Here is a 26,363-nt window from a genome sequence, read left to right on the forward strand (position 1 = left end):
TTATTATATGTATATATTGCCCCACCCCCCCCCCCCCCGCGGTCGGCGTGTTGTTTCTATTGCACCGACGTTAAAATTAGTTATCTTTTGCCTAAGGCCGGCGGGCGGGGCCCTGCGTGCCGCCGGTCAACAAGAAATTGCCAAAATTTGTTTGCCGTGGAGCCGCAGACGCGGCCCAGCAACGCGCACTTGCGCCCCGAGGGACGGCGTCTCGATGAACGAGAGCGCTGACGATCCCTGTCCAGATGACTCCTATGCGGTCGGGGTGACGCGCGCTCCTCCGCCTAACTGCCTATTAACCAAACCGTCCCCCAGCCCTGCCTACACTCGCCTGAGATTGAAAACCCCCGGGACCGGCCAAACTAACCGCGCGATGGGCTGCGCGGAAAGAGGCCAGTCCCTCCTCCCCACACCCCTTTTATCCCCACCCTCTAAACCCACCCCCACTTACCTGAGGACCAATCCTGTCCACGCGCCGTCACTTCCTTCCCCAGAAAGAGCCCGTGGGGAGACTAGAGCGGTGCTCTTACTCCCTGCGGGCCCCTCCATTACCACTGTGCCATGATACTTGTCACCCTTGTGACTCTCTGGAGGACTACACAGATGCAGAAATGCCAACACTCCAGGTTTAGGCAGGCGGTATTGATTTTCTGACCGACACTAATGTGTTTTCTCTCTCTTAAAATGCCTCTACTCCAACGCAAGTTAAGAGGTGTGGCAAAAGATTTAGCACATGTTATGCTTGCTCGGAAGAAAAAGCAGGCAGCTAGCGTGGCAATGCTTCTGGCATTGTATTGCAGCATTTCTATTGCATACTGGCCAATGGACCCGATTCAGGCGGGAGACGCACGATTTTTTAAGTCAAAAATGTATTTATTTGAGCTATCTCCCGCCTGAAATTGCTTTTGCGTCAATGGAAGGCAATGGAGAAAAATACATTCCTCCGAAGTAAACCTTCCCTCCCCCTACCCCACCTCCCCCTTTCCTCTTCTAAAATGTTGAAATGTATGCGACTGTACTTCGTACCTCTGTTGAGGCTCCAAAAGGCTTTTTGTGTATCTAGCCAGTTCGTTCTGCTGGGTTCAGAGCACGTGGGTTTATAGTGCGAATTACAAGTCGAAATGTGTGCATCCTGGTTGTCTCTTGGGGCTACTTAAAGAAAAGGGGCCTAGAGAATCATGCTTCACTTCGAGCTGCTTATCCAGTCTTGTCTCTCGCCAAGTAGATCTCGAGGTCCCAACCCACTGAACCAACCACCGCCACCTCCTGATAAAAGATGAGTAGTGAGGTTCCCGGGGATGGGCGGCATTTTGCAAGGACATATTTGCAGGCATTTTTCTTATTTAAGTTATTTTAATTTGCTGTGATTTTTGGGTCCCGGCCCCCTCTCTGCTGCCACTTGTGTAGCAGCGGAGAACCAGTAGCGCCCCGGTGCTTGTGCGGTGTCTCGTGAGGGAGGGCGCTACGCTCAGCGCCCCCGCTCCTGGTGTTTATTTATTTGTCGAGCCTCCCTCCGCAGACGCCGCTGCCTCTTCCCCGCCTCCGGGTCCCCAGCAGCAGCGCGCTGCCTGTGTCTGCTGCCGGGCCGAGCCTGCCTGTCACTGGAGCTCTCCTTGGCCTTCTGTGGAGGGAGGAATGAGGGTGGGAGACCAGAGGGGAGGGCGGGGGGTGGAGGAGGAGGGAAAGGAGGAGGGAGAATGTCTTGTTTGTGGCTTGTCAGCAATTGCTTGAGACAAGCTTCCATGTGTGAAAGCTACTTGGCATGAATGCCTGGGCCGTACCAAGTCTGGCGAGAGGGGGGAGCCGACAGGCAGGCGGCCCAGACCACGGCAGACAATAGGCCCCTAAAGTGTCCCCCCGGCCAAGTTGCTTTGATGTGTGGCGGGTGGCTGGCCGTCGGGGCCCCGTGGATTGCAGGACAGAGGTCTCTCTCGGGCTCCGCTCACTTCTCTGCTCAGTTTCGGGGGAGGAATCTGGAGGCGCTCTCCTGGTGACACCAAGGTAAGCGAGGCTGCATTCCTGCTGCTGCCTTGTTTGCTCAGCCTGCCGCTGCGTGCCTGGGAGTGGATCCTGTCTGCGAGGAGTGGATCCGGGGGCTGGGGCCGTGCGCTTGTGTTAGAAGTGCTGCTCTCCCAGCAGTGGATCCCGTGGCTTCTGTCTGTAATGGATCGCCGTGTTCTTGGTGCTCTCGATGGAACCGAGGGGGTGCAGTTGTTGTTCGTGAGAGTGTGTCGCGGTCGCCTTTGAGTGGACCTTGGGCAGTGTTTAAATCCTGAACAGTGGATCCCCGTGAATCTTGCAAGAGTCCATCCTGGGGTGCAGCTCTCCTTGTGGAGTGGATCTTGGGCTTTGTGGTTGATCTCTGAACCGAGGGTTCTTGGGCTGCTTCCACCGGCGAATTATGAGATTTTGTGTTCTCGGAGGACTGGATCCTGGGGTTATCAGTAGTGAATCACAAAGTTGGTGTTCTTGGAGAGGATCTGGTGATGCTGTTCCCTTTGTGAAGTACATCCAGGTCTGCGGTGGCTCACAGGGCACTAACAGGACTGGGTCACATGGTTGTGGTTGCTTTCCGAGGAGTGGATGATGGTTTTTCTGTGAAGTGTGGACCACTGTTCTAGCTGCTATCCGAATGGATCCTGAAGTACAGTTCTTTTTGTGGAGTGGATCCTGGGCTAGGATTGGCCTTTAAAGCAGTGGATCTTCGGGGCTAGATCACGTTGAGCTGGATGCCCTCTGGGTGCATCCTGTGACATAGTTCTCTCTGTGGAGTGGCTCTGGTGCTTTTTATTGGATGCTCTGCGGGGCTGCTCACTGTGAAGGGGATTCCCGGGATAATGTCGGGAATGGATCACAATGTATTAGGTACTCTCTGAAGAGTGGATCCTGGGCGCAGCTTCCTCTTGGAGCTAGGTTGCAGTCAGCATTAGAACATAGTATTTGTTGGTGAATGAGCCCCAAGACTATGGTGTTCTTCGAGGACCGCACACAGGGACCGTAAAAGCCATAAGGAGTCACTCTTGTTGATATTCCCTTGGTGGATCCTGGAGTACAGGGTCTCTCTGAGAAGTTGCTCAGGGCCAGGGCTGCTCTCTGGAGAGTGAATCCTGAGGCTTGTAGGTGCTCTGCGAGGAGTCAGTCCTTTTTTTCTGAGGAGTGGCTTTTGGCTCTGGGATACCCTTTAAGGAGTGGAACCTGTAATGGTTCACTCTTTACAGAGTAGACCCTGAAACTGAGAGTGGTCTCTAATGATTCATCCTGGGACAGGAAGTGATTCCTTGTGTCATGGGACAGGAAGTGTTCTCTTGTATCATGTTGATACTGACCGCAGAAGAGCTGACATTGAATCTGAAAACCCAGTGGCAAGTGGAGTGGATCCTGGAGTTTACTCCTACAGACTCCGGAGCAACCACCTCCCAGCAGAGGGACTTTTATCAGGTGGCAGAGAGACGCTCTCTGACACTGGGGTGGCTACACACAAAACACCATGTTTGAGGCCCTGGGCTTTTATTTTAACAAAGAGGTGCGTTATAAGAGTTGTAGTCAGTTAAATTTAGTGAATTGTGCAAACACCTGAAAATATTGATTTTTAAAGGTATAGCAATAGACTGTGAAGGGGGTTCGATGCCACCCAGGTGGGATTGGCAGCCATGACGCACCCGCTGGCGGAGAGCGAACAGCAACGGAGAAGATGCACCAGGGGACAGTCTATTTTGATATCTATGGTAGTGTTTCCCTTTATAGTGCAGATCCCTACGTACCAGGAAGCAGAAAGCAGGACTGTGTGAGATGTTCACACCTTACTTATGGTAACTTGAGGTCTCTGCTTGTATGTCAGTCTGGGTTTCAGGGGCAAAGGCCTCCTCTTCCTCACCCTGGCTGCAGAGTCCCCTTCCACCACAGGCCTCTTTCCCTCCAAAGAGACAAGGGCAAAACGTGTGGAAAGGAAACATTATTGTTTAATTCGGGTCTGCCACACAATTTCACGTGCCATGTTTAGAATTTTAGATGGGTTTTAATCACAACAGTATTACATCTGTGTTTGGGTTTTACTTTTAAAAAGTACAGTCTTTTGTGTGCATTACATCTTTGTTTGGGTTTTACTTTTAGAAAGTACACTGTTTTGTGTGCAACCATTTGTTGAAAAGGAGTTGGTCATGCTCTTTTCTCGACCTCTAGTCCCTGCTTCACCTTTGTGTGAGGTGCAAATGGCTAGAGGGATCTGTTTTCAGTAGGTGCTCAACAAAAAACCTCAAACACTTCACCACATGAGTTCCCAACAAAGGCAAAACTAAACCGGTCTCCAGTTTAAATGCTTTCTTTATGTATCCCTTCGGACTTACTTAAGTCCGACATTTTGGAAATGTTTTTAGGTGAGATGGAAGGCCTCCTTAAGAAAAATATACAAAAATGTGTACTGTTATTATATTTGCAAATCTCTGACGTGTGACCATTTTAAACCTGATATTGCAATATGTTTGCAGGGCTGGAAAAAAGTTATAATTGCAGTCTTATTTCAGATTTCTTTGATACATAGTTTGTGGTGTCCCATTTAAGATGAACAACATCGCGGGAGATGGCAAACCTTTCAAATCTTGAAAGTCAGGTTTTTCAAGTACTTTGTAGCAATCTCTCCCCCACGTGTACATCGTGCTGTTGCTTTGTAATAGCTTGACGTCATATAATTCCGCACACATACAAAATGAACTAATTGTGCATATTAATTTGTTGAAACCTGTGGCCCAGTGAGTCTGTGGCCCTTGACTCGTGGGTCTATGACCAACTTGCAGGAGATGGGTTCATTCCGCCTCATTTATCTGAGGTGGATGAGAGTCTGTGTACGACTTCCATACATCCTTTTCATACCCTATGCTTCCCCAACCTTTGTCTGTATGAGGTTAACACATTCAATACCGTTAAGTTGCTTAAAAAGATTGCAAAGCTGGCAACAAGCTGCATATAAACAGCAAATTGCCATGAGTTTTTTTTTTTTTCCATGGGACATATTTTGCCCTGGGAAGTAGCATAACATTTCAACAGCAATATTATGTTAATAGCTGGCATATTTGAGGTGTGGTCAAGGCGCTTAGTGTTCTACTTCCAGTTCTACAATATTTGTGGTAAGTGCAAGTTTGGAGGGTTTATTTATAATCCAACACGAGACCTCAAATATTTTGAGTAAAGTTAAATATTCTGCACATATTTTAAAACAGAGTTGAATTGATGAAATCAGTACTGCTCAGAGGGTGCCCACAAAGGCCAAAAGCAATGGAAAATGAATACGTATGTATGTATTTATTGATGTATTTTAGAAGGACAGTCGGATTACCAACTGGAAGTGAAAAGTTGAGGACTGATAAATGAATTCAGTTCACTTACAGGAAATGTTGAGGTGATGGTGACCATAGATTAAAGTACAGATTCCTTAAGGGGTTTCTTGCCAAGTTACCTAATGACGTGCACACCAGCTAAGAAGAGGGTTACTAGGAGGTAGTTGTAAAAAAGTCTCAGAAGATAAGGGGTATGTTTATCAAAACAGTATTCCTAGGCCACGTGGCTTGCGAGTGTCTGTGGGTTCTAGATGTTAGGACATGAAAATGCTAAGGCTTCCCTTTCTTATCACTTGTAGTTTGAGGAGCTAGGGTGGTACAAAGCTGCCCTGTTTCCTCGTGTATTTCAAACTGCAGGAAATCGGAGAAGGATGTGCTAGTTGTACGTACGTACGTAGAAGTGCACTGTTTGGATGACAAGGTGGTCTCGAACAAGAAACTAACATGTTTATGAATTGTAGTAATTTGAACCCTAGTCAACAATGTTACAATTGGGTGTAACAAGTTGTTTAGTGAATGGGGCTGTTCCTCGGCCCTGGTGTGTCACTGTTCATGGAGCAACACTGTAGCTGACTGAAAACCTTATACAAGCTCTTGGTCTATAAAAAATAAATCAATCCAAAAAGAAATAGGCAAGCGTTTTGGCAGAGTGGCTGTGTGAGTTGAACACAAGCTAGCGAAGCATGCCGTGATCTACAGGCCACAAACTCAGACAGTCCGGCTTGGCCGTCAGTCACTCTAGTAAACTGGTTATCATCTTATCCAATGTTTTGAAACTTTTTACGCTGAATAATTTTCAGTTTTTTTTTTGCCCTAGGATTTTTCTGCAAAGAAACAACAGATGGGGAATGTGCAGCTGTGGTTTGTGTCTGATGTATTGCCGAGGAATCGTCGACTAGTTTAAATAATTAGTTGAGGAATAACGTTGTTTTTCTTAAGATGTAACATTTTTTATAATGTGTTTTTATGTTTACTATTTTGATATGTGCGTTTTCATTTTGTAAGGATTTTTTTTTTAACGCTTAGTGCTTTCATTGTAAGGAGTTTGTCTTAAGTGTGTCTTATACAGATTTTTTTTTTAAGCATACGATTACAAATAAAATATTTTTATTAAAAAAAACTTTAGTGGAATTAAAATAGCAGCTGCAATTTACGGACTACATTGTTCAACAAAATGCAACTGAAGTGCTCTCTACAGCGGTTCAGGCCGAAACTCCTGCGCTAATACTGGATCCAGTAGAACCCATTTGTAACTGGCCAACTGGAACTGCCACCAGTGACTTATCTCTCCCGTACCGGGCTGGAACACCATCTCTGACTCATAACAGCGCGAGGGAGAGGGTGGTGAGGCCGCGCACGTTCACGGGCTGCTCCGCTGTGCTCCTTAAAGGTCAAAGCAAGAAAAATGTAGCCATTTCTGTCAGTCCAGGCCCCGAGGGAATACCACCCCCCACCCCCGAGGAGCTGCAGGAAAATGCCGCCTTCCTAATATATGTGCCAGTAGGCCATTTGGTATGGATTTTACGCTCGGCGCGGAGTGAGTTATGGCGGCTCCTCCCCTCGTTCATCTGTGAACATAAAATCCATACGAAGCGGCCCGCCGGGACCGGCCCTGCCCGTCTCACAGGGGCTCTTCACATGGGCCGCTTCCCTCGCTAAACTGGCCCCGGCGGTGTTTAACGGAGGCTACCCCCCGCTATCTGCACATGAACCCTGAAGTGCCCCTCCTGGCCCCACGGTTGTTGATTTGTTGTTGTTACCTCTGACTGTGGGTCTGGGCCCAGCTTGTGTGACGCAGATTCATCTGACGGTAAAGGAAGCGGAAATGCTGTTCTTTACATGGTAGTTGCATTTCTGTAGCGCTGCATGACGCTTTGGAGGCACCAAAGCGCTTTTGCTGGATTGGTAAGAGGCTACTAAACAGGTTCTGGACCATGATTGAGAGGTCATTAGGATGAATAAGGGCAAGGCTTTAAGTGGGATGCAAAAAAAAGTGGGAGGGAGGGGAGTGGTTAGTGTAAATAAAGGCGCGGCTTAAACACAAACTAAATTTCTGTGATTTCCATAGTGTGCCTCCACTGGTGTTTGGTTAGTCCCACAGCTTTCTCTGTTGCATCCAAATAAATAACTCAACAGCTGACATTTACTGAAAACCAGCCAGGACTATTGGCTTTGCCAGTGTTAGCCGTTTAAGATAAACCATAATTTTATTGTAAAAAATTACCATTGTAAATGGTTCAATTCTGAAATTGAGAGACTGTGAATAAAACCTTATTGAGGTCTGTGGAAGGGGAAGTGGTCTTCAGATTGACTCAATCACTCCATTATCCTTTCTCCATCTTAGAGATGTAGATCCTTTTTCTCTGTGCAGCTTGCAAATCTCCATACCTTAAGTCTCATCTCTTTCCACTTCAGCACCCTCTTGTCACTGTCTCCGAATGCATATCCTGGCATCTCCTTCACATCACCACCTCCCAAACACACACCCACTCACCCGTAAGCACTGTATTTTCTTTCACTTTGGTCTTGTCAATATTTTGACAACTCTGTGCCTCTTTCGCACAGAATCACAATTACAAAAGAATATGGAGCCATTGCTTTGTGTGCTCTGCAGAGAAGGCAAAAAGTGGATGACCATGTATTTTGAACACCTTTTTGACCCACTGACAGACACTGTGAAAACCTCGTATTGCCTTCCTCCGCTGCTGCAGAGCTCTCATTTGTGGCCCGTTCTAAAACACATGGGGTCATATTACGAATACAGCACACTTTCCCTGTTTGCGCCATGGCGCACTTTTCAAAAGGTGCGCCGGGCACAAACGGGGACAGTGTGCCGTATAGCAAAGAATACGCTGGCCTTAGGGCTGCACAGTGCTTAATTTGTAAAAAAAGATGTGCCGGTGCTCAAAGCCCTTCTCTTAAACACGAGGCTGCTGTAATTAAATCTGCCAGCACTGAATACTGAGGCAGCATAAGCCTGAAGCCATCTCGGGCCTCTTCAATCCATTTACAGCCACCCCTGCCCCTTCAGCTCATCCTGCAACTTTCTACTTTCTCCCTTTATGACGCTTTTTAGTTTTTCCTTCTTCCGTCTTTCCCATATGTGTCTTTTGCTCGTAGCAAATGCTTGAGGCAGAAGAATAAGCCCCGGCCCTCACAAATAAGTGCCGGTGCTCAGCACCGGAAACAACAAGCACAAATTAAGCACTGGGTCTGCACATGCAAATGAAATAGAGAGCAGCTATTTAAAAGCAGCTCTGTTTTTCATAATACAGGCTGCAAACTGCCTGCACTCTCAAAAGGATAGAGAGTTTCCCTTGCAGACTGGTGCACTGAGTGACTGCACCCATCTGCAGGGGATGTCTGGGGGATTCTTGGGACCCCCTTTCCCCCCTCAAAGAGGCTGCCTTTAGGAGGCACACTGAATGCTAGGGTATTAGCACCCTCACATACCTTACCTAATCCCCCCCTTTGCTGTTTGTGCATTTAACAGTCATCTCATGCATGCTGCATTTTTTAATAGAGATAGTTGTCAGTGGGGGACTGAGTGACTTGGGTTGGGAGACTTCCCTGCAACATACAATTCAAGAGTCCACTGCGCAAACCAGCCTGTAATTCGACTCAGGTACCATGAATGTTTGTGAAAACAAGAGTGCGGGCCTGGAGTATTCTTAGTTTATGTTTATAGATTGCACCTCATTGGCACCTTAGTCATTTCTTTCTGATGTTTTCACATGTTTTCTTCTAGAAGTTCTGTTGGGAATTTCCTCTTATAGGACATGACTCTGTATCGTTTTGAAGACCCTCACACACCCTATTGGTGTCATGCTTCATCATCTGGTCTCATCCCGGTCCCTAAAAACAAGGATTGGTTCAACCATATCCCAGGAAGCACTTAAGATATTTTCTTCTTCATGGGTCTTATGCTAAAAATACCTAGAAAACACCTAATGTATCCCTTTTACTAGTGGTGTTTCCTGGTATGTTTAAAATGAGAAATATGGGGAGTATATGGAAATTATGACCCTACACCCTCTGTATATGAGTTGACATGTTTCAGCCCCTATATTCACCAGGCAAATGGGTCCAGGGCTTTCATCAGGTTTTACAAGGAAATGTTTTTGTGCCCCGGGACAGTTCCAACAGGAACACTAGGAGCATGTCTACCGACTCCTTGAAGACCATGATTGCAGTACATGTACTTATGAATATTAAACATAATGATGCAAATTCATTAGTTTACCATAACAGCTTTGGTCTCCTTAACTTTATCGATGTCTTACTACATCAGCTCAGTGAAAGAATTGATTAACCTAATAACGTTTTTCTTCCAGCTTAAAGGCAATGTACCCTCACGCTGTCTGTCATAATCCCTAAAACGAATACGCAAAAAGCTACAAAGCCCACTTACTGAGCATCAAGGTGATGAGTCGACCAACAAAGCTTTGATGTCATGAAGATAAAAATAACCTTTTCCGACACATCTAAAGCACTGACTCACATATTGTTCCTCAGACGGTATGCATAGCATAAGAGGGCCATGTCACTCATTGATGACAAATTCTTAACTATAAAAGTAACAAGCATTGCTAAATCCAGTAGGTCTGACTTATGTTTTGGGTCCTGTCTACATTTTTGAAAAAGACTTGCTGCTGTAAAAAAGCAAAACAAAAAAAAAGTTTGTTTTCTGAATACAATCCATCTATGGAATAATGTCATGTGATATGTTTCAGTGTACTTTAAATATGTGAAATAGTTCCTCATGTTTTTCAGTGCAAGCATTGTCACTATTTATATGGGTTTGTTCCCAAAAGTTGGAATAATGTACCCACAGATATTAGGCAAGAACCTTTTGGTTCATCTTCCAAAAGCTGACTGAATTAACATCTGTTTCAGAAACACATAATTACTAACTCCTACCAGTGCTTCTGGTATCCAGGCGGATCCACATACTTGCTGTCGGGCTGTTTCTGTCTGCTGTCACCCTATGGTTAGGTTTATAGCACCCCTCTGTAGGGTTCCTGTTATTCCTCTCTCCAGCTTCCTTGCACTTCATGTACTTTTTCCTTGTGGTCATCCCCTCTTCTCTTGTACTTGCATCACTTTTGGTCCTTCGTTAGATGCAGTTTTAGTACTGTTAGCTACAAGACTGAAGCTGCCCTTTCAGATGCTGCATTATTGAACCCATCATAGACTGCACTGGTTGAAAGAGGTCTCTATATTTTGTTCATTGATGTTTCTTCTGGGAAAGCAGCTCCCTTTGTTAGATATCGACGGTTCACTCTAATCTATTAAACATCAATTCAATTACTAGATACTTCTACCATCTTCACTCTTTAATGTGTATAATCCAGTGCTTAATTTGAGCCGGGGGTTTCCGGTGCAGGGCACCGGCTTTTATTTTTGAGGGCCGACACTTATTTTTGTGCCTGAAGCATTTACTGCGAGCAAAAGACACATATGGGAAAGTCGGAGGAAGAGAAAAGCGAAAATCCGTCACAAACGGAGAAAGTAGAAAGCTGCAAGTCATCTGAAGGGGCTGTAAATGGATTAAAGAGGCCTAGATGGTTTTTGGATTACACTGCCTCAGTATTCCGTGCTCGCACATTCAAGTGCAGCAGCCGCGTGTTTCAGAGGAGAGTTCTGGGCACCTGCCCGTACCAACATCCATTACGGTTTGTTTCATAAACTATATAATTATCTGACGTCCATGAAAAGCAGTCTAATGACCATTTGACTATTTCTGAGCTATGTGAAAACTCAAATACAACTTAAAATGTAAGAAGATCCAACGCTCGCCTGCATTTCCGGGTTGTTGTCCAACAGAGAATGTTCTGAAGGCACAGATACCCAGCTCTACAAAAGAAATGTCATCTTGTGGCTACGTTATCACCTGGAATCCAAGAATCCATGCTCTAATCTAGACTTTTCAGCTGGAATAAAAGTCTCCTTTTGTCTGGATATTTACATGTACGTGTATATCCGTTTGTCAACCAAACACAATTTTCCGTATCTAAGGAGCTTTCTCGAGGGTATTGAGAAATACATTTCAAAAGACTTTTAAAAACGTAACCCCCCCCCCAAAAACAGCATTTACTATCGGCCTCCGAAACCTGCACTCTATTTTGGCTTTCAAGAATTACAGTGTAACAGAGTAACTTGTAGGCTGAAGAAGTAGGACAAATCTCTGGCCTGCGAGGCTGTGTCTGCAACACCCTATGAGGAATAGGGCCAAGTTGGCAATGCATCAGCACGTGTTATTAAGATTAATTGCCAAAACCTTTTTAAACAAATAGCCCAGATGTTCCCATTTCCAACAGGGGCGTTGAAAATGCAAAATGCGCATCCCTGGGGCTCCAGATAAGATTTCGAAATTGGAATATTTTACTTTCTGCTAAGTTGAGAGCTACGTGGTTTCTTACAGGGCACAGAAGCAATTATCATTCACACTTATAGTATTTTTAAGCAGGCGGCCATTAAAAGTGTAGTTTAATTTTTAAACCACGTTTATTTGTTAATGTAACCATTGCTTTCTTTGTAGGTGGAAATTCATGTACGTGATAAGATGTATTTTTTACTTTAAACCCTTATTCAGAGCAGGCAGCGATAAATCATTGTTGATATAACTGATCTGGACATATTAGCAATGGATGCTTCATGTGCATCAGTCAGTACTTCTGGCTTGCCCTTTGGTACAATTGGCACTGCACTTTCTACCCCTACATCAAGGAGCCAAGATGGCAGCAGAAGAGGCATAAATTAAAAAGCATTGGCAAAGCCAATGGGCCTGGCCTGCAGGCGCCTATTTGATTTGTCAATGCTCCCCATCCTGGGATGGTTGGTAGTTATGTGTGCACTTGCACAGTGGCCATCTTAAAATAGTTTCTCTGTTGTTCATCATCCACAGGTATGGCAGACATCTGTGATTGTGGTTTCTTAAAACAAAATAAAAACAATTTTGAGATGGCCACCAGGCATGTGTGTGCAGCACCCCACCTTTTTAACTAAACACATTTAAGGATGACTGCTGTACATGCTCAGACTCAGGCAGCCATCTTGGAATGATTTTGTATCTGTTCAAAGATGGCAGCCCTCAAATGTAGCAGCAGACAGCAGTGACATAGCCAAGCGGCAGTGGTTTAATGAGATATAAAGAGAATGGGGGCCTAACGAGTGGCAGAATAGCAGGGAAAGACCCACAAAAGGGAGAAAATAGTCATGTATGCACAGTAGAGAAGGTTTGACATATCAACATTGTCAGGATACAACTCATGAAGGTAAAACATGGTGAGACCGAAATGCAGATAGGACAGGACAAATCAAAAGAATAGGGAAGATAGCCATGCAAGCTATCAAATCACACCATCGAATCATGAGCAAGGGACAGATACAAACCCCTATTGGCTACAAAGGGACTGTTTACCAACAGAAGCTGTATACCAGGCCTCCAAGTACCTGTGAGAGACATGTTTACTTTGTCCGGTTTCCACTTGCCCTTCCCCTTGAACTTTAGAAATAAATGGATTTTTAATGGGCTAAAGGTGGTACCTCTTGGATTTGGGGGGTGGGGATAGGGAGGAACCATGTGATGTCCGCTTGAGCGGAGTGTTGCGGTGTCACTTGTGCTATCCTGACATTGTGGTGGGTCGATGTCCATGATTGTGTGAGTGGAATATTGGCTAGAGTTCTGTGTTGCTGTTACTTCCTATGTTCTTTCCTTTTCAGGGAGTGCCAGAGTGGCTGGGTGTGGTTGGTCAGTTTCTAATTATGGTGTCATTATTTTCCCTGGTGTTGTCAATTTGTTGTATGCAATATTCATTAATGTCGTAGGGCTTCTGGACTGAACTGCAATGGTTTAGTGCCGGGGCTGGAATACACTTCCACACGCCTTTGAACAGTGTCTATCTTTTGCTGTTGGCCTCCAAGATGGTTGAGAAAGTGTAGGTGGCGTTAGAAGTGATGATGCTCTGCGAGTTTTTTTGTTTTGCTTTTACAGTGATGAGTTCAGGTGGTGATTAGGGTGTTATACATATTCTTAGTCTTGCGGATAAGTCTGTTTTTTGTGTTCACTGTGTTTGATGTACCAGGGACAGAGGTTATTCGATTTCACGGTTTCATGCAAGGGGGCTGCAAAGTGTTAATACCACTCTGAGAGTAGCATTGAAAGTGAAGGTCGTTGTCACTGTCAGAGGTGTGTGCATAGGAGAAAGAGTTATGGTTTTGTCCAAGGAAATCCGTGAGTTTTTGAAAGTATAGGTAGTTGTTGCCTTGAGTTTTTTTCACTCTTGTCGGGACCAGGCTTGTGAGGTAGAAATTGATTGCATTTCTAGTTCAGACTACTCTGGGGTATTCAGGCAGGGGGTAGAGGGCAGGACAAAACTGACCTGTGTTAGATTGTTGCATGTAGAGGGTGTTGGGGTAGTGATGTGTGATCTAAGTTGCATTGTGCAAAATCCACAATAGTCTTAAGAGTTTTATTTGTGAAACCAACTGAGATCTGACATTTCCGAGGTAGGCATTCTTGGTACTAGCGGTGGTGGCTGGTGTTAAGAATGGTAAGGATCCTAGGATACATTTTGTAGCCGGTGGCACAGTATACGTGGTAGTGTGGTGAGCTTGAGGGGTGTGAATGTTAGTGTAGAGGAGAAGCATTTCAAAGAGGAGAATGCTGCTGAAAGTGCTTTAAGCTTTAGAATGGTTTGTGTCTGACTGTAAGATGCCACCAGTTTTGTGGGTGCGTAGTTGGTGAGTTATTGTGGATGTAAGAGAGGAGTTTGTCAATGATGAGGGTTCAAGTAGGCGAGCCATGTTTCTTTGATGAAACGGATGTATTGATCGTTGTCTGATGAGATCCACCATATCTGAGGTGTCTTCATGATTTGTGCTTGCGCTGATGAGTGAGTTAGAGAAAATCTATAGGGCTATGCATGTGTAGGATGACTGATGTATGCGAATATGGATAAAATTCCAGTGGCACATAGTAGGAGGAAATGCCCATTTTATATGGTCAACCCCACGTTTTTTCAACTGACGCTGCTGGTTTTTTGCCTCGGAGAGTGCACTGAGGTCTGCTAACCAGACAGTGCCTGTGCCCTGACCCTAAAAACGTGTGTCGATTTGGCTATAACCAATTGGAAATGGCTGGCTTACCTGTAAGTCCCTCGTAAATAGTACCCTGGTAACCAGGGTATGTCAGTTAGAAGGGTACCACAGGACTCGCAGCACTGATTGTGCCACTTTGGCGATCCCCCAAGTAAAACAAGTCCGCCATTGCAGACTGGTAGAGCAGTCGCGCACAATGGCAAAGCCACTACTTCCCCTGGATGTGTGTAAGCCACACATCAGGCAGGCCTCCCACGCCCTAAGGGCAAGGTCGAGCACATGACACAGGCAGGACATGTACTTTATATGTCGTGACAGCATAATACAGGAAACAACTGTTTTACTGTGGAAAGACTTGGTCACCCAATTGGGGAGTACAGGGTTACATGCTGACCCCTAAGCTGTGCTATCTCCCGAACAGTGCGCCCACTTGTTACATTTAGCTCAACTTGTATCCCAGGTCGAAAGTAATGTAACTCTTTGCAGTATGCAGCTTTAGCAAAGCTGCCACTTTGTTGCTTTTAAAACTTCTGTGCCTTTCCAGGCACACAGGGAGCCTGCTTTACGTACAGTGTTTTGCCCTCTAGGTGAGACTTTCTAATGACTCTCAGGAAGGACAACGAGGGATTGCAGGCCAGGGAGGTGTCACCTCCCTCCTGTAGGAAGCCACTTAGGTATTATCCCCAAAAGGCAGTCTTCAAAGGTGAAGCCGTTTTTGAAGCGCAGATGTGGGACACCGGGCTGCCCCTATTGTTGAGGTAGACAGGCTGGTACAGGGAGCAGAAAGGGGAAACCAGTTGCAAACCTTGTTTCCCTAGCAGCGTGTAGCCCTGAGGTAGCCACACTCTGGGAGTGGGCTAGAGAGGTCTGTACACCAGGAAAGGAGTATCGTCATCTTAGGAGCGAGCAGAATAGTGTACCCTGGGATAGCTAGATGTCACACTCCACTGGAAGTGGTTACGAGGCGAGAGGGAATCTGGTAGCCCATTGGCTACCAACCACATCCTACCCTGAGGGCATTTTCCGAGCAGAAGAATGGCACCCCTGGTCCCCAGACCTCAAATCTCAACCGACTTGGAAGAAGGGCCGGAGAAGGACTGAATTGCTGCACAGAGAGACTAGCAAAGAGAGGCTGCCCTGCCGAAGACTGCACCTGCTGCACATGGTGGCTAGCAAAGACAGCAACTGTGCCTGCTATATCCTGCTCAAGGAGAAGTCGTCTCCAGAGCACAGTAAAGCCAAGTGAACTCCAAGGGCCAGCTGGCTGGCCTCCTGTTCGCAGCACAGGGACATAACAGCTGAAGACACCTGCCGGGGCATGTTGGTAGCCTGAAGTCTTTAAGCTGCCACCACTACCGCCGTTCAGCAATGAGGACCAAGACTCAATGCACAGAGTTGCACCTGAGTTTCCTGAGCCCAGGAGTGCATTTGGAGATTTACTGGGTCATCAAAAGGCAGGTTATCAACTCCGGAAGGATTGGTCTGTGAGCGCAACAGTGGGTGACTGGTAGTCCAGGGGCAACTGAACTTCAACCAAACTGTAGAGGACTTTGTGGGATGTCAACCCTGCACCCAGGACCTCCTCATCATCTTCGTGGAAAGGAATCCCTGCAGGAAGACCCCTGTTGGCTTTTTCACATCCGCATCATCCATAGAGTGTCTTCAGCATCTTTCATCCTTTGCATCAGTACCACTCCGTAGGAATCCATTGCAACACGTGGAACTCTTGAAGGATTGCTTTCCCTGTGAAGATAACTTTTCTTGAGGACCTTGGTGGTCACCCTGACTAGCTCCCTGCCGGAGTTGGTCATCCCAAGCATTTCTAACCAACCAAATTGACACTTACCTAAGTTTTCCTTGAAAAAGTTTGTAAGTATTTGTTGACTTTGCTGTGGCTCGTTCACGGTTGAGTGAAATTGCACTGATTTATTATTGCTTGTAAAATCTATAGCTTCAGAGCCACCAGTGGATCTTTTTCATTCTAGTGTCAAAATTCTTATAAAAATACAGCCTATCTTTATAAATTGGTGTCAGATTTCTTGAATGTTGTGTCGATTTCTTCTTTAAATGGTTTGATGCTGTTAAATGCTTAACTTGTTCTTCTGTGTAAGCCTTGCTGCTCAGTGCCACAGCAACCTAGGATTGAACTGAGTGTTTGACAGACATAACACAAAGGTCCTAAAGGGGTTGGTAGGTGTATTACACTCTGAAGTTGTGCAACCACACCATATAATACACAACTTTCTTCACATTTGGTATGTGCTTCCGTACGCGGTGGAATTTGCCAAAGGAATGCTCTGGAGAAGGGAGTTAATGCCCTACTGAAATGATGTGTAGCAAGGTGTATCCCACATCCGTACAAGGGTCAAACAGTAGAATGGGCATAGAATTCGTCTACTCTTTCTGGGGACTCCTGGACTTTCACTGTTGCAGGGATCTAAATCAACTGCACTGCATGCTGATCGCAGTGCCATCGAGATGCACTAGTGGGAGAAAGAGTGTCTGTGCAGCAGTTTGTTGAGACTAGTGTTGGTCTTTCTTCCTCTCAAGGGGGGCTCCTGAGGATGCTGCCATGAGAAGACGATACATAACCAAAATAATCCCTTAAGAAAAAAAGTCCATCCCGAACTTCTTCGTAAGATTTGATTTGTATATGATTCTAGCAAAGCACTCCAAACGGTTACATGTTAGCGGGTCCTGCGGTTGGAATGTGGGTTGATCACACAGCCTATCAAGTTGATAGTTGCTTTTGAAAGTCGCTCTTTGATCCCCAGTGTAATATGGTGCTTGTGTGCCACACAAAGCCTTTTGGCACTGACTGGTGCAAAGCCATGCAAGGCACGTGCTGTAGGCTACATCTGACTCAGAAAGTAATCTTTACCATGTCTTTGGAAGCCGAGGTGATCACCTGTTGCTGTTGTCTGAATCCAAAGGTTTGAAGCATGGATAGCCAGAGGTTTGACGCATGGATAAAGAATGCTGTGTCACAGGTCTTCAAAGAATCCTAATCAAGATACTTCCAGGTTGGGCTGAGTCAAGTACTCCATAGATTAGCAAACTAACCTGTGTAGTTAAAAAAAATGCCTCCAAGTATAGAACATCAGACTTTGAAGGAGATCCTTTTGTCAAACAGCAGATCCTTGAGCAATAGATAAAGCGTGTCCCTATGAAGGCGGCAGCGAGGGGTGCGGTGGCAGTCTAGGTCTGTCTGTCGTAAGCATAATCTTTAATAACATTTTACAAACTGAGCCATTGCCTGCAATCGTCCCCACGCAAAAAAACTCCCACTTGTCTCTGCTTTTAGCTTCCTTCGGGAGATGTCTGTTCTGTAGGAGTTCCACCATATGCGAGGCCTCTCCGCTGTGGATGAGTTTTACCTTCATGGAGAAACTGTGTTCACAAATGTATTTCCACCTATCGGGACCCATTGGTGTAGTAACAGGTCGTTAGCAATGGGTGATGGCCAACCTGAAAGAGGATCTCAGCTTATCTGGCTCTCAGGCCGGAGGAGTAAAACATAATGTACAGGAACAGAAGAGCTCAATCACAAAAGAAAACAATTATACAGAAACAAAACCTCTCTGCAAACACAGGAACAGTGCTGCCACAAGGGAGCCACAAGAGCAGATCTTCAAGAAGGAACACTCTTTTAATTACCCCGAGGTGAAGACACTCTAGCTACATAGTTTTCATCAAGTTAACCGTAATGAAGAAATCACGCTTAAGAATGCCATTTTGAAAATATGACACATGCCCTAAATCTGTCCCTTTCTCTAAGTTTAACCACCTTATCCTAACAAAAGCTCTAACCCTCACCTTTACTCTAGCCCCAGATTTAGCCTAAATGAACTAGCCATGTTTTTAATACTTACTCTATCTAGGATTTCAAACATGCTCTTTTAAATTAATGTAACATTACTATTTTTAAAGCACTGAGAATTTACTGTGCCCTAATGTTTTTATTATTTTAGATTTTTTTATCCATTACGAACTTTCTTTTTACATGTTTTCATTTTGGATTTATAGTTAATTTATTTTTGTTTTTGTTTCTTAATCTTCAATGCCAGTAAACATGCTGCCTTTGCTAAAGCAAAGGTTGGTGGCTAGGGGTCTGGTCTTACAGGTATCCAGGAAATTAGAACATTCAGGTGTATGTCCTGTTTCTCTTCTCGTGTGCCCAGAAATCCCTAAACAGACACAACAGGATTCACAGGTACATGAACAAGAGAAACTCCTGGAATAGACCTGGAACCTTGCATAATCATTTCCCAACTTCACTTGTCGAAATTATCCAAAATATGCATATTTATTTGCTGAACTCTGATGTCCTCGGTCTCCGTTTACTGTTTGAAAATCTACCAAAAAACTCGTCAGCCCCTGCCAACCATTCCAAAGGGCATGGGGCATCTTGTCAGCACGGGCGCCACCTCCCTAGCCTGCAGTTTCACCAGGTAATAACTGCCCACGTGTTCCCCCCCTTTCTTCCTAGGCACCTCGCTGGCCAGTGCTAGTGCTTCTCAAATAAGCAAGCATTTACAATGCAATGGGTCTCACGTTTGCTCGAGTTAGAGCTATTAGCGTTGCAAATTTCTAACTGGACTTTTCTTGCGACATAAATTGAAAATGAAAAGTAAAACAGTTGACATACCCGAGCCGATTCAAAGCGCCACACCCGCCATGAGCATGAGCAGGAAGGAGAGACACCAAAAGAAACAGAAGTTCGCGCGCAGTCAGACGTATCGGCAAATGTGCAATTATCCATGTAACATGTTCGATGGCCAAGGTGGTAACAAAACTGCCCTAAAGCGGGACAAAAGTACAGCATTTACCAATGATAACAAAGGATTTTTGAAAGGCAAGCCCATGAACGAGTGATAGTGATGGGTGGTGTGCAGTGGGCGTGATTAAAGCCCACAGATAGATTACAACAGGCCAGGGCACTAGCACGCTCGACCTGAAACGCTGGCAGGGTCTCAGTTACAGCAGTAAAGCTGTCACAGCACAAACTGAATTGGTGGCTAGAATGGATCCCTGTTTCTTAGCACAGATCTGTTCATCATTAATAGGAGATTGGTGGGTGAGACTCGCAATCGTAGTGGGATAATATTATTTTTTAACCTTAGTGTGACATTATTTGACCTGATATCGTGCCATGTGCTTAAAAAAGTAGTGCAGTTGTATACGTGGGTTCAGTGGAGCCTCAGTGCTGCGGGAAATGCTCAGTGAGTTAAACGTTCGTTCTTTGAACTAGGTATGGATGAGCAGGTCACTTGTCTGAACTGAGTGCTATACGCTTGGAAGCAGTAAGTCTGTGAAATGTGTTGTGTAAAAAGACGAGTTCTTTTAACACTGCTGGGAGCTGCTGCTGCTCCTTGCCTGAGGCGAGAGACTTTTGCACCCGATTTCATGGGAGGGTTGCCGGCTGGTGAGCCGGTGTAGGCCGCACAAGGCGGGCGTCGCCTGCCTGCATTAGGTGGTTGAGTTAGGAGATAAGTTAACACTGTTTACACAGGTTGTGTGCTGGCTGAAAGGAGCTGTCAATACTCAAAGGAGAACACTGGTGTCAGGGCTGAAAGGAGCGCACCGGTGTGGGGAATCAAAGGAGAGCACCAGAGTGTGTGTGGGGAGGGGGGAATCAAAGGAGAGCACCAGAGAGTGTGTGTGAGGGGGGAATCAAAGGAGAGCACCAGAGTGTGAGTCTGGAGGGGGTAATCAAAGGAGAGCACTAGTGAGGGGGAATCAAAGGAGAGCACTAGTGAGGGGGAATCAAAGGAGAGCACCAGATAGTGTGTCTGGAGGGGGGAATCAAAGGAGAGCACCAGAGAGTGTGTGTGAGGGGGGCAGGGGAATCAAAGGAGAGCACCAGTGAGGGGGAATCAAAGGTGAGCACCGGTGTGGGGAATCAAAGGAGGGCACCAGTGAGGGGGAATCAAAGGAGAGCACCAGTGAGGGGGAATCAAAGGAGAGCACCAGAGTGTGTGTGAGGCGGGGGATTCAAAGGAGAGCACCAGTGAGGGGGAATCAAAGGAGAGCACCAGAGTGTGTGTGGGGAGGGGGAATCAAAGGAGAGCACCAGTGAGCGGGAATCAAAGGAGAGCACCAGAGTGTGTGTGGGGAGGGGGAATCAAAGGAGAGCACCAGTGAGGTGGAATCAAAGGAGAGCACCAGAGTGTGTGTGGGGAGGGGGAATCAAAGGAGAGCACCAGAGTGTGTGTGAGGCGGGGGAATCAAAGGAGAGCACCAGTGAGGTGGAATCAAAGGAGAGCACCAGAGAGTGTGTGGGGTGGGGGAATCAAAGGAGAGCACTAGTGAGGGGGAATCAAAGGAGAGCACCAGAGTGTGTGTGGGGAGGGGGAATCAAAGGAGAGCACCAGAGTGTGTGTGGGGAGGGGCGAATGAAAGGAGAGCACTAGTGAGGGGGAATCAAAGGAGAGCACCATAGTGTGTGTGGGGAGGGGGAATCAAAGGAGAGCACCAGTGAGCGGTAATCAAAGGAGAGCACCAGAGAGTGTGTGGGGTGGGAGAATCAAAGGAGAGCACTAGTGAGGGGGAATCAAAGGAGAGCAGCATAGTGTGTGTGGGGAGGGGGAATCAAAGGAGAGCACCAGAGAGTGTGTGGGGTGGGGGAATCAAAGGAGAGCACTAGTGAGGGGGAATCAAAGGAGAGCACCAGAGTGTGTGTGGGGAGGGGGAATCAAAGGAGAGCACCAGAGTGTGTGTGGGGAGGGGCGAATGAAAGGAGAGCACTAGTGAGGGGGAATCAAAGGAGAGCACCATAGTGTGTGTGGGGAGGGGGAATCAAAGGAGAGCACTAGTGAGGGGGAATCAAAGGAGAGCACCATAGTGTGTGTGGGGAGGGGGAATCAAAGGAGAGCACCAGTGAGCGGGAATCAAAGGAGAGCACCAGAGAGTGTGTGGGGTGGGAGAATCAAAGGAGAGCACTAGTGAGGGGGAATCAAAGGAGAACAGCATAGTGTGTGTGGGGAGGGGGAATCAAAGGAGAGCACCATAGTGTGTGTGGGGAGGGGGAATCAAAGGAGAGCACCAGTGAGGTGGAATCAAAGGAGAGCACCAGTGAGGGGGAATCAAAGGAGAGCACCAGAGAGTGTGTGGGGTGGGGGAATCAAAGGAGAGCACTAGTGAGGGGGAATCAAAGGAGAGCACCAGAGTGTGTGTGGGGAGGGGGAATCAAAGGAGAGCACTAGTGAGGGGGAATCAAAGGAGAGCACCAGAGTGTGTGTGGGGAGGGGGAATCAAAGGAGCACACCAGTGAGCGGGAATCAAAGGAGAGCACCAGAGTGTGTGTGGGGAGGGGGAATCAAAGGAGAGCACTAGTGAGGGGGAATCAAAGGAGAGCACCAGAGTGTGTGTGGGGAGGGGGAATCAAAGGAGAGCACTAGTGAGGGGGAATCAAAGGAGAGCACCAGTGAGTGGGAATCAAAGGAGAGCACCAGAGAGTGTGTGGGGCGGGGGAATTAAAGGAGAGCACCAGAGAGTGTGTGGGGAGGGGGAATCAAAGGAGCACACCAGTGAGCGGGAATCAAAGGAGAGCACCAGAGTGTGTGTGGGGAGGGGGAATCAAAGGAGAGCACTAGTGAGGGGGAATCAAAGGAGAGCACCAGAGTGTGTGTGGGGAGGGGGAATCAAAGGAGAGCACCAGGGCGGGGAATCAAAGGAGAGCACCAGTGTGGGGGAATCAAAGGAGAGCACCAGGGCGGGGAATCAAAGGAGAGCACCAGTGTGGGGGAATCAAAGGAGAGCTCCGGTGTGGGGGAATCAAAGGAGAGCGCCAGTGTGGGGGAATCAAAGGAGAGCGCCAGTGTGGGGGAATCAAAGGAGAGCACTCATGTGGGGAAATCAAAGGAGAGCACCAGAGTGGGGAATCAAAGGAGAGCACTGATGTGGGACACACTCATGCTGTTCCACCACACCTAGCAGTTCATCAGCAGATGCAAGGAGCTTGTAACAACAATTAACTACAAGGTCAAACGTGCAAATTAAACATGCACGTGTTCAGTGTTTTGTGTGCTTATTTTGTAACTTATCTTGCTAATTATTTTTTCACATATTCCATCCGCCTTATTCAGCCACAAAGAATATTTTAATATGGTGGCGTAAAGTGCACCGTGTGGATCACTTACTAACACATTTTGCAGGGTAGTGTGAAGTGGGTGACCCCTCCAAATAATCCTTCAGCCTCCCAAGAATTTAGACTCTGGTTGCACACCCAGCAGCATACTGGCTCTGCAAATCTGAAAAAGGACCGCACTGGATATTTTTTTAAGGTTGGCATGTTTGATGCTATTGGTCTAATGCTGCAGCTTAGTCATTTTAACCTTTTTATGGTCTAGCTTGACAGTGCAGCTGTTGCCAGACAATTATTTGAGCATCACTAGAGATCGCCTTTGGCTCTGCCACATGTTGGGATCCAGGAATACATGCTTTGATTGGGCAAATGTTGTGTGCTTCCACAAAAGGGCCATCCACACAGCTGGGATCATTCTGAACTTGAACTTTCAGGGGCACACACACAACATTTTATTGTTATTAAAATGCCTTATATAAGTAGATAGTTTAGGATGTTTTTCTCTGGCAGCAGAACTTATGGGAGCAAGGGAGTTAATAACCTACATGGATGTTTAGGTCTGGCTTGACAAAGTAACTGTCAGCTGAGTGTTTAACCTACACCATTATTATTAATCAGTTCTTTGCTTCCACACAAATATATATCCATGCCCATGCCATATACTTGTAATTCTTCACATTACCATACAACATTCCTTTACAGCAACACCTATCGGCATTACAAATGCGGGATGTCTAGCTTTCTGGATAATGGATGCCACAGAAGGCCACCAATTGAGTTTAATTCAAAACTGTCCTATTTTCCCAGTTTCTGCGTTTCTGGAAAAAAAGGCCCAGAGCAGGTGTCTTTAACCCTTTCTATAGTAGGAGCTGCTTGTGCTTAATGAAAATCACCCTGGGGTACTAATAAATTAAGTGCTGTAACAATGACCACATCGGACAGGATTGCGTTGGTGGGCACGCTGTAGAAGATAACTGGCAGTGGTCACCTCAGTGGAGGATTGCAGCAGTCATCACTTCAGTGCATCAGGCAGGGTTGCCAGAAGCAGCGTAAAAAAGGCATTGTTTATTTGGAATTCCTTTACATAGGTTAATAAATAGCACCCATTACTGCAATGGCAATTGTAGTAGGTTATATTAGTAAAAAGTCTCCCCCAGTGCCACATGATTTATCACTTAACTATCAGCTTAAAATATATTTTGTAAATTCAACCATTTTTCTCCAAACATAAGATTATAAGGTATGAAAATACACACATTTTCATCTCAGATACACACTTTTCAATTGTGTTATGCATGTATTAAATCAGCCAAGCTTCAAATTTAGTAAAGTGGGCTGAACATAGGAGAGCTACTTACAGGTAGCTGGGAAGCTACCAGTAGCTCGCGAGCTACTCATTGGAGAAGCCTGGTCTAGAGGTTGCCATTAGTAGTGTAGTGACCACTACGGATCATCTGCTGTCTTCTCAGCCACAACAAGCAAGGGTGTACTGTATTTTGGGCTGATTTTGTTTCATTGCTCAGTCTGTAATTTAAACAATGTGTACAGTTGATTTGAATCAATAAACCAAGAGAACAGTTGTTTCCCTTAAACTGATACATAGCTGACACTTTCCGGTAGGATTATAGTGTCTGCAACTGTCGCATGACTTGATGCTACCAATTTTCAAGGAATTATGTCACAATCCCACATCTCTGACCAAGCCATCAAAGTTTATCTTCTTGGCAGGTATAATGATTTGCATTGAGAACATAGTGCTTGTTGGGGGCCCAGTATTCACAGTGCATGTGCCCACATCACTACAGAATTAAAGTCACGTACCATGTCCTTCTAGAGAAGCAGTGATGTAGAAATGTCCAAGGATCTGTTAGTTGGTACTTTACTCAGAAAGCATGCATGTGCAGAGCATTTAGCAGTATCAGTGCTTCGCCTTTCTGCTGAGAATGAGCACTTTGCACCCCTGAACCATGGGGCATGTCATGACGGTGGAACCCCCTGCTGTGGTGCGGTGGTGCGCAGTGCATGGCGCATGGATAGGACCACGGTTGTGACCCATTACACCTTAGTAGCTGTTCACATTCTTTGTCTGAGAAAAATGTTCCTTGTGGAAGCAAATCTTGAGTATTTACTGATTTTCGTGTTACATGTATTTTAATTTTTTTCCCTCTTCCCAGTGAGGTGTTTTTGCGTCATTTTTATCCATAGCAGAAGAGATTGTGCAGTAAATGCTTTGCGGGAACTGAGACTCAGAAGTATGCCTTGCCCACAAGTACTTTTCTGGAACAAGCCTCAATTGATATTGGAAATTACTTTTGTAGGTCGTGTATGTATGACCTCACATACAGTTTCAGTTGGACGACTGGCAATATAGTGTTCACCTAATGCGTATTATTTTGCGCAAATTACTCATAGTTCACAAGGAAAGAAAATCACAAAGTTTCTCACCCTTAATTCAAACCATGCAACATTTGGAAGTTGATATGAAGTGCAGAGACCCACTCCCTGTTTTTTTTCCAATATATCTTTATTGCGTTTTGTGAAAAGCATAGTACAATTCACACGGTGATCACTGTCATCTGTATTGGGTATTCAGCCTGGCACGTGAAGGAAACCACGTTGAACGCAATCAACTGATGGGTCAGCGGTACCTCAAAAATGGTATTCCCCCTCCCATCCCGTATCTTCCCCTCCATGATGAGTACAGATTCACCAATCTGAGGATAATCCAATAAACAAGTATGCATGATGCAGTTACATTTAGAAATGCTTCCCTAGATACACGTCTTGGCCGAGCTTCAATAGTATGTGTATCACCAGTAGAGTGCAGCTGGAATCAGCAATAAATACAAAAACAAAACATCAAAAGAAACAGTAGAGACATACTAACAACGATCAAACTCACAAATCAACCCCTTTCCGGCGATCAACTCCCCGTTTAAAGAAATTGGACAAAATGAGGGATGGAAGTGTACAGTGAGGGGCACTGCAGACAGAAGGGGTGCTACAATTCCTTTGCTGTCTGGCTCATTGAGTGTCGAGGCAATTGGGGTGAACTGAAAAGAACCCAAGTTTTCACTCACTGATAAAAAGACATCTTCGCGTGGAAGGAGTTTGATGCCTATGTGTAACGATCAGTCAGAGACACTCGTACGAAAGAAATAAATGAGTTCTGTTGAGGCTCATACTGACACTTCAGGTCAGATGAACATCATGTTTCCAATCCTCTGTTTTTCTGTTGTCGATCATTCTCAAGTACTTGACACAATTTAAGTCAACCAAGGCTACAACTCTCAGAAGACATTCGGTTGTCAAATAAAAGCCTGGAAAAGATGCCAGGCCAGCCAAACCCTTTTAGGTCTTGAGCACAGAAGCATTTTGCTTTGTTTTCGAGTCCTATTGTGAACAATACAACTCACAGAGTGGACTTTAGCTCATGATTGAATGTCTTTCTTATCTAGCTCAGTTCCCTTCTCTTGATTGGAGAGCATGGGATAATGAGGCAGAAGCCTCTGTGTCCAAAACCATCACTGCCACATTGAACCTGACAGCCAGAAAGATAGAAGCAGGGTAAGCTAGTGCCTGTGTCTTGTTCAGTGGATTACACCACCAAGTGAAACAGAGGAATAAGGCATGAGGAATCTTGGCTACAGACAAAGCAGTTATTGAATTGAGCAGGCAGGCGTATTATTTTTTTCATATTTACTTTAGATGGACTCTATCCAAATGACCTCCAGGTGCTGGAAACTAGATTTGGATAGACTGTGCTTGCTCATGGGCCACCGCTCAGTGCTAGAGAACCTTTCAGCTACACACAGCTCTAGGCCAGAGCCAGTGCCTCAGCCAGG

General features: G+C 45.9%; 1 protein-coding gene across 4 annotated transcripts in view; it reads left to right on the forward strand.

Moving 5' to 3' along the window:
- The first annotated feature begins 1,707 nt into the window (after positions 1 to 1,707).
- BCL9 (BCL9 transcription coactivator) overlaps positions 1,708 to 26,363 on the forward strand; it is a 505,695-nt gene continuing 481,039 nt past the window's right edge. For 3 of the 4 annotated variants that reach the window (XM_069202615.1, XM_069202616.1, XM_069202618.1), the window contains exon 1: positions 1,727 to 2,001. The gene's annotated coding sequence lies outside the window, so the exon portion shown is untranslated. Of the gene's footprint in view, positions 2,002 to 26,363 lie in introns of all 4 variants that reach the window. The other variant, XM_069202611.1, reaches the window with a different exon arrangement.

Source organism: Pleurodeles waltl, chromosome 8 (assembly GCF_031143425.1).
Source record: "Pleurodeles waltl isolate 20211129_DDA chromosome 8, aPleWal1.hap1.20221129, whole genome shotgun sequence".
In the NCBI taxonomy this organism is placed as follows: domain Eukaryota; kingdom Metazoa; phylum Chordata; class Amphibia; order Caudata; family Salamandridae; genus Pleurodeles; species Pleurodeles waltl.